Source organism: Peromyscus maniculatus, chromosome 1 (assembly GCF_049852395.1).
Source record: "Peromyscus maniculatus bairdii isolate BWxNUB_F1_BW_parent chromosome 1, HU_Pman_BW_mat_3.1, whole genome shotgun sequence".
Classification (NCBI taxonomy): domain Eukaryota; kingdom Metazoa; phylum Chordata; class Mammalia; order Rodentia; family Cricetidae; genus Peromyscus; species Peromyscus maniculatus.
In genome coordinates, this window is record NC_134852.1 from 127,104,376 (window position 1) to 127,113,071 (window position 8,696).

An 8,696-nucleotide genomic window follows, 5' to 3' on the forward strand; every position below is an offset into this window, starting at 1 on the left:
GGCACGTACATCTGAGAGATGTTGGCACATTTTGGATTCATGCTTGGGGAATTCCAAACCCAAGCTGTTAAATACTATTGTATGCCTTTACTTAGGAAAGAATTATAGAGGCGCCAAGCAATAAATCAACCCCATTTAGTCAGGGGAGGACTATGCTCTGACCTCCTTAATCCCTTCGTTCTAAATACGTCTACAGCTGGGAGATAAAAGAGCCCTCTTCCCTGGAGTAATTTCCTGTTCCCTCTCACTGAAAGAATTGAGCTAGAGGGACAATTTTTCAGTCCTCAGACTTGCAAACCTCTGCAGTTGTTGGTGAATGTTAAATCATAAGCCGAGGGTAGCTTTCTCTGGAATTCCAGGTTGGATTCGTGAGCTATAGAAAGGAGCAAAAATAAACAGTGTCCCTGCTGAACTGATTGCTGAAGGGAATTTTTTTCTTTTTTAATACTGTTGGATATTATGCAAACCTCTCTCAAAAAGAACTTCCTGATAAACATAAGCTGCTGCGTTCCATTTAAGGGATTAGCGTACAAATGCTGTGGAGGTGAGTCCGCCTGACTCCAGACTCTGATAGCAGTCACCACTGGCAAAGGCTGCTGGGAGGGCGGCCAGGCTGGGCTGTTATATATGGAATTAACCACTGAAGTTGAAGCAGCCTGTGCAGCCATAGAGCTAAACCAGAGAAATACGTGTGGTCCTAGTGAAGGAGTGTTTCTTGATTTGAACTTCCTCCCCAGGATGGAAAATGTAAGACCCTGCAGTACTTTTTAGATGAGTTCACTCCAGTGCTATCACCAGACTTTTCATAAGACACAGAGCTCCAAGTCACAGACAGAAAGGGTGCGTGTTTTCTTAACAGCCTCACACAGGCTTTGGAGTCACAGGAGGGCAGCATGTAACTCAGTGTTAGCTGAAATTTATTGGATCACACACTTGAAGAGTCAAGGGCTGGATGGAGCTGCCAGCATAATGTGATTCTGGGCTGAAGTGACATCATTGACTCACCCTTTCTCCATCTGTTTTCTCTGTGTTGACTCTTAAGTCAACATCCTAAGAGGGAGTGTGTGACCTTGGAGTAGGTTTTGGAAAGTCCTGATGGTGACCCAATTGTTTTAAATGAGCCATGTGTCCAGCCCTCAAACCATGATACCCAGATGAATGTAATGGTCAGGCTTCACCATGTCTCTGGACTTGGTGCTCCTCAAAGGTTGTGTGTTCTCCTTCTCTTTTTTCTCTCTCTCTTTCTTTCTTTCTTTCTTTCTTTCTTTCTTTCTTTCTTTCTTTCTTTCTTTCTTTCTTTCTTTCTTCCTTCCTTCCTTCCTTCCTTCCTTCCTTCCTTCCTTCCTTCCTTCCTTCCTTCCTTCCTTCCTCCCTTTCTTTCTTTCTTTCTTTCTTTCTTTCTTTCTTTCTTTCTTTCTTTCTTTCTTTCTTTCTTTCTTTCTTTCTTTCTTTCTTTCTTTCTCTTCCTTCCTACCTTTCTTTCTTCCTTCCTACCTTTCTTTCTTTTCCTTCCTTCCTTCCTTCCTTCCTTCCTTCCTTCCTTCCTTCCTTCCTTCCTTCCTTCCTTTCTTTCTTTCTTTCTTTCTTTCTTTCTTTCTTTCTTTCTTTCTTTCTTTCTTTCTTTCTTTCTTTCTTTCTTTCTAAAATGATGGTTTTTAATGGGAACCAGAGATGTGGTTACAATTACAATAGTCTCTCTTTCCTTCTTCCCCTCCCTTCCTCCCTACCTTCTTCCTTCCCTCCCCTCACCCCCTTTCTCATACATACATACATACATACATACATACATACATACATACACACACACACATACACACACACAGTCCATGGGTAATTGTGTATTGGAAGGCTACAGTACAACAAGGGTGACACAGTACAGGAAGAAGAGCTGTTCCAGAACTTTAGGAGCTAAACTAATATATCTTCTTCCTGCAACCCTGTCTATTCTCACCCCTGGGGTCCATCTTGCCAGGGCCAAAGCCATCTCTTTTCCCAGCCCCATTAGAAGACCCCACTGTCCTTGAATCAGTCCTGGTAGCTGTCTAGATGATATCCTCCTCTGCCATGTTGATCATCTAATAGTTACCCCAATATGAGAGCTTCCTGGTTCCTTCATGGGCCATTTGATTTAGGGGCCTCACGTCAGTGGCATTCATTTATCTAAGAGAAGTTTGTGTTCTCACGTTAGGATTAGGACACTTCCAGGCCCTGGCTTGTTTCTGCCTGCAACCTCTATTGGGAAATCCTCCCTGGCCACCACCACTGCCGCCTTTTCCATGGCCTCAATGGCCCATGGGTCCTCCTTCCCCTCTGCCTCCACGACCACTTCCATCACTTCTATTGAAGCATGCTTGTCTACTAGCAAATGAAACCTTGATAGGATTCCCAGAGAATTCTTGACCATGAAACCAGTCGAGAACTGCTTTAGCCGAAGGTGGGTCATGAAATGAGACTGCTGCCTCACCCTTCAGCCTGCCAGTTTCCCAGTCTGTACACAAATGAATGATAGGCTATCCAGTTGTCTTATTTGTCTTCATAATTTCAATATGCTTGAAGTAATCATCCATATTTGATTGTAACATTCCCATTCAGGCCTTGCACAAAGATGGTGTTGTCTGAATTAATCCTGTTTGGAATTGTGACATGGTTCTTGATCCCAAGGGCTACCAAGTTTATTGAAGCCCCTACAGTCACTTCCATTCATGTTCCCTCTATCTCTAGGGCCACCTTCACAATCTCTGGGTTTATATCCACCACTGCTGTAGTTGTAACTACTTGCCACAGCCCTCCCAGTCCTGCTAAGCCTCCCCCATGGCCACCATGGCCATTGTCACTCTAGTCCTCATTTTCAGAATCATCACTGCCACCACCACTCGTGGGGACTAATCTTGGCCATCATTGCCTCCACCACCCCTTACACCGCCCACACTGCTGCTGCTATTATGGTTCTGCTGTCCAAACTCCTGAGGCAGGTTATAGGAGCTTAGCTGCTGTCCATGACTTTGTTGTTGTTCTCCATAGCCAGACTGTTGGCTACAGCCTCCATTCTGAGTCCATCCATAGCTGCTGTCCTGAGAACGACCACTGTACTTTCCTGAGGGGTTGCTAGGAGCTGGCTGTTGGCCATAGCCAGGATAGGAGGACTGCTGTTCATAAGAAGATTGAGAACTCTGGATGCTGCCATAGCCTCCAGCAGAAACATATCCCTCGGGAGCTGATTGGGACCCTGTGTTCTGCGGTCTGCCCATAAGAAGAACCATAGCTGCTTTGGCTGTGTCCTATAGTGCCAGCGGGCTGGCCATAACCACTGTAACTCTGCTGGCTCTAGGGCTGATAGCTCTGTTGGGAACAGGTCTGCTCAGGCTGGGTGGGTAGACCCTATAGCTTTGAGTTGCTTGCTCAGTCATTTGAAACCATGTCCTCACACGCCACACAGGTTGCCACCAAGCAACAAAATTCCAGGTGACTGAATCAACTCCAAGAGGACTGACCAAAGGCTGTTTTTTGAGAATGGGAGAGGGTTGTATCCCTGGGAGGAAATATCATTGTATTGTTTCTGGAGGAGATCAAGTGGATGCTTGATGGTGAAAGTCCTTAACACCCAAAAACCAGAAGGTTCATTGGATTTTCCTCATCTATGATGGTATGCCAACTGGTGGTGCCTTTTGTGAGATCCTGTCTAGGCACCATATTGAGGAGAGTCCATGGAGGCAGCTTCCCTCTCATATCTATAAGACACTAACTTGCAGCAGGGGCTTGTCCCTACAGAAACCCAATTCTCTCCACCCCCCTCTTTTTCTTTCTTGGCAGCCATTAATTGCCTGTAGCTTTTCATCTACAGGAAGGGCCTTGTGAGACTGTAATATGTGAGTACATAACCTGAAGTAACCTCAAAGATTGGGAAAGTAAAAAGGGACCATGGGGTGTGATGGGAGGTGGGGGGAGAAGGAGATCTAGAACCCCTTGACATTGCTGGATACATACAAAGGAACCTCAATGAGAAAATGTCTCCATCAGATTAGCCTGTGAGAAAGCCTGTGGTGCATTTTCCTGATTAAAGATTGATGTGGGAAGGCCTAGTCTACTCTGGGCACTGCCACCCATGGGTAAGTGGTCTTGGGAAGTAAAAGAAAGGTAGCTGAGTATGGACCCTAGGAGAAAGCCATTAAACGGCACTCCTCAATAGTCTGTACTTCAGTTCTTGCCTCCAAGTTCCTGGCTTGACTTCTTTCAATGATAAAGAACTGTAAATGAAATAAACCTCCCTTTCATCCACAAGTAACCTTTGTTCGTGGTGTTTTATTGCAGCCATAGAAAACAAACTAGAACACCACATAAGTGTAAGAATCGGAGTTTAAATTCCCATTACCCATGTAAAAGGCCATGTAAAGGACCTATAACCCCAGAGCTAATGGACAGAGAGGGGAGGATCCCTGGCAATTGTTGGCCAGCTATTCTAGCCAATGAGTGAGCCCTAGGTTCTGTAAGAGATCCTGTCTCAACAGATAAGGTGGAGAATGATAGAAGAAGACACCAGATGTGCCCCCTGGTCTCTACATGCACATACCTGCAGGCTCACCTGCATACGTACATGTACATACATAAACATGTAAACACACAAACAAAATAAAGTAAAATACAATGGTGAATCAGATGTGCATTAAACCTCAACAAAGCTGTTAGGTCTGGAGGAGAATCTGCCTGACTAAATCCAGCAACTGGTCATTTAAGGGAGTTTTCCAAACATAGCTTGGAGTCAAAACCTTTCTGCTTCCCAGACTCTGTTGTACCATCTGCAAAATGGGAGATGGAAATGCTCTGAAGCTGGAAATCGCACCTGAGCAGGACCTAGGCTCCAAAACGAAGCAGAGCAAGTCTGTAGACCAGAGAGACAGGAAGGGTCCCCAGCGATGTTGTGGCTCCTGTCCCTGAGTATGTTAGAGGTGACAGGGCCAAGGTTGTGTCTGAATGCATCAGTGGATCCCTAGATCCCACTGCAGTGTGCTCCTCTCCAGTCAGAGCCGTAATAGGCTCAACAGCAAGGAGGGATTAAGGGAAGGAGGGAGGAAAGGATAGAAAGAAGGAGAGAGGGAGGGAGGGAGGGAGGGAGGGAGGAAGGGAGGGATGGAGGGAGGAAGGGAGGGATGGAGGGAGGGAGGGTAGGAGGGATGGAGGGATGGATGGATGGATGGATGGATGGAGGGAGGGAGGGGGACACTGGCTAGTGGCTCCAGGGCAGAGGCAGCTGCAGGCTTTCTGTCTGTCCTCTGCTCTTCATATTGCTCTTAGTTCATAGCAGTGACTGCTTCTCTGGCTGCTTCTGCCTCGAGGCTGTATCTATAAAGCAATATTTCTCTGACATTTACTACAGTATCTTATCAATTCAAGAACTACCCTCTGACTCAATGTCAATGCTGGGGAGAGGGCATGAAATAGAAGGACTATTGAATTATATGTAGACATTTCTATTTATGTCATCAACACAAGCTCAAAACCCTATTTGAAAATGGACATATTTTCTTCACTGCAGCAGCCAGCAGGAACTAGGCTTGTCCCAGGCCCTTGTGTGTAACTGACGGCCGAGGGCCTGCAGGCCTGTCAGCACCCCTGCCCCTTGACCTCCTCCATGTTCTCAGGATTGATAATGGGACTCAGACGCTCATCTGCAGGCTCCTGCTCAGCAGAACCAGTAATCCTTTAATTGAATTAGATGCTGGGGAAGTTAAAGGGCTTCTCTGCACAGCCGCCAGCAGCCTTGTGATGAGGAGATGTATGGCCCCTGCCTGGTCCTTCATGGTCCATGAATCAATTAATAGCCCTCACTCTCAGCTTGAAAACTCTGTGATTTATGAAGCTAAAATGTACAGCTAAGTTGACACATGCTCAGCCATGGTGGGGAAAAGCTCACTTGTCTTGAGAAATCTCCCTGTCTGCTCTTTAGACATTTTGTAAATATTTTATTTCTTATTGATGTGTGTGTGTGTGTGTGTGTGTGTGTGTGTGTGTGTGTGTAGGCAGGGAGGTATGACAGCATGAATGTGATGCCTGTGAAGACCAGAATAGGGTGAGAGATCCCCTGGGGCTGGAGTTACTGTGAGCAGACAAATGCAGGTGTTGTGAACCAAACTGAACTCCAGTCCTCTGCAAGAGAAACAGCTTAACTGCTGAAACCTTTCTCTAGCTCCTTCTAGTAGCTTTTTTAGTTAGCATACCAATGTCTCATTATAGGATTTTTGTGCACACGCGCGTGCGTGTGCACACACACACATACATACATGTATAGAATATAAATACACATATTAGGTTATATATATACATATATACATAAAACATACACACAAATCATATAGAAAAAACCTATCTTATCTCCCTACACACTTCCTCCCACAGATCCTTAACTCTAGGTTGTAACTCTATATGGATGGGATCATGTAACTGAATGTGGAGTTGGCAGCAATAAAAGGATTCTGAACACAACAATCAAGTTAAATTCAAAGCCTTAATTAATGCCATGTTGTATCGCACGGCTTCCCAGCAGCCTTGGTTCTGAACACACAGCAGGGTCACCTTGCACAGTACACACTGTCAAACCACACCACACCAAGAGACACTGCCTGAATGCCTTGGTTCAAAGTTGAGACTAAGGTGCCCTGTGTTTTCATTGTGCCTACAATGTTTTCTGCTCTTATATAAATGTAATTGGTTTAATTATGGAAAGAAAACAAAGACTTTTAGTGTTTTCTATCATTGTTCTCAGCAATGTAGATATCAAATTAGTATTTTTTGTTGCATTGTTTTAAAGTGTTTGATTTTTTAAAATTGTTACAATTTCTGACTTTAGTATCATAAAGATAATTAGATGAATTCTGGATTGAGGTTATGATAAAATTTCCAACAATCTTTGAAATGGGACTAAACATACTTCTCCCATTTTTCTAAGTGTTTATGAGAAGGGTGCTCTCAGCACTGATGATTATAGAATCAGATATTGACCACCTCTGAAAAGGTGAGATGGTCTGTGCCCTGTGGTGTCAGCTAATCAGCCAAGACTTAATGCTTCAGGTGAAATACACAAACATACCCTTTCAGTATGCAAATTTGCTTTTCATTAATAAACTGTAAAACTATTCATATATCAAAAATTATTTTAGAATAAATTTGTGATTCATTGTCAGGAAGTATTTTTTGTACATTTATTCTATACATCTTTAATTTATGGTCACTAAGTATCTTTGTACACTTATTTTATCTAACTTTAATTTACTGTCAGCAAGTGTGTGCTTTGTACACTTATTCTGTTTATCTATGACTTATTGTCAGCAAGTGTGTGCTTTGTACACTTATTCTATTTATATGTGACTTACTGTCAGCAAGTGTATTTGTACAACTGTTCTATATATCTATGTTCCCAAGGTCTTGAAAAGATGTTCCTGTGTGAAATGGGACCTGAGTGGACAAGGTTTAGGAAGGCTATTGTGGACTCTTCCCTCAGTCTCTCTTCTAGTTTCATATCTAGGGTGTAAACACACACACACACACACACACACACACACACAGACACTCACATGGTTCTATCAAGATAGAAAATGCTTGTTCTCTTTCTGTTTGTGTCTGACTTACACAATGGACTTCAGTTGCCTCTATTTTCCTGCAAGAAAATTTGATGTAGTTTCATTCATATATACTGGATGAGGCTTATTGGTGAAATTATTAAGGCCACTCCATGTAGTTAAAAGGGAGGTTTATTTAGTGGGTAACTTACAAATGAAGGGATAGGTAGGTTGCAGGGTCTGGGAAAGACATAGTGCATAGACTCTGCTCAGTCTACCTTCAGTGTCCAGGGTCCAGGAACCAAGAGAGGGTGGCGCATCCAGATCTCGGGTCTTCAGGGTCCTCCCTTGGCCCTGCCTTGTAGGTGTGACAGTTACTGAAGCCTCAAAGGGGGTTGGAACTTCCAGACCAAAGCTGGAATGGCTACCCACTACAGAGGCTCCACTGTGTGTGTGCACCACTTTTTCTTGCCTTGTGTGTGTATGAATGGGATGTGTGTGTGCACTTGTGTATGAGTGTGGGTGCACATATGCCATGGCTCACATGTGAACATTGGAGGACAATCTCAGGTGTTAGTCCTTACCTTACACCCTGCTACACAGGATAGAGACCACAACCTTCTGGGGATTCTCTTGTTCCCATCTCCCATTTTGCTGTAGGAGTGTTAGAACTGCAGATGTGTGCATGTATTAGCTAGTTGTTGTTGTTTTCCTTTTTTTCCCCTAACTTGACCCAAACTACAGTCATCTGAGAAGAGAGAACCTCTTCTGAGGAAATTCCCCTTGAGACTGGCCTGTGGGGGCATTTTCTTGATTGATGATTGATGTAGAAGATTCCACACTCCTGAGGGCAATGTCACCTTTGGGCAGGTGGTCCTTTGGTGTATAATAAGGCAAAGTGGAAAATCCAGGAGAAGCAATCTGATAAGCAGAATTCCTCCATGGCCTGGACTTCAGTTCCTACCTCCAAGTTCCTTTAGTTCCTGCCTTGACTTCCTTCAGTGATGGGCTTTGACCTGGAAGTATAAGATGAAAGAAACCCTTTTCTCCCCAAGCTGCTTTTGGTCATGGTTTATCACAGCAACAGAAAGCAAAGAAGATGCTGTGTGCCTGCATCCAGATTTCACGTGAGTTCTTAGGGACTCA

General features: G+C 44.2%; 1 pseudogene; it reads right to left on the reverse strand.

Moving 5' to 3' along the window:
- Window positions 1-1,913: 1,913 nt before the first annotated feature.
- Window positions 1,914-8,080, reverse strand: LOC121830411 (RNA-binding protein FUS-like; annotated as a pseudogene).
- Window positions 8,081-8,696: the final 616 nt, after the last annotated feature.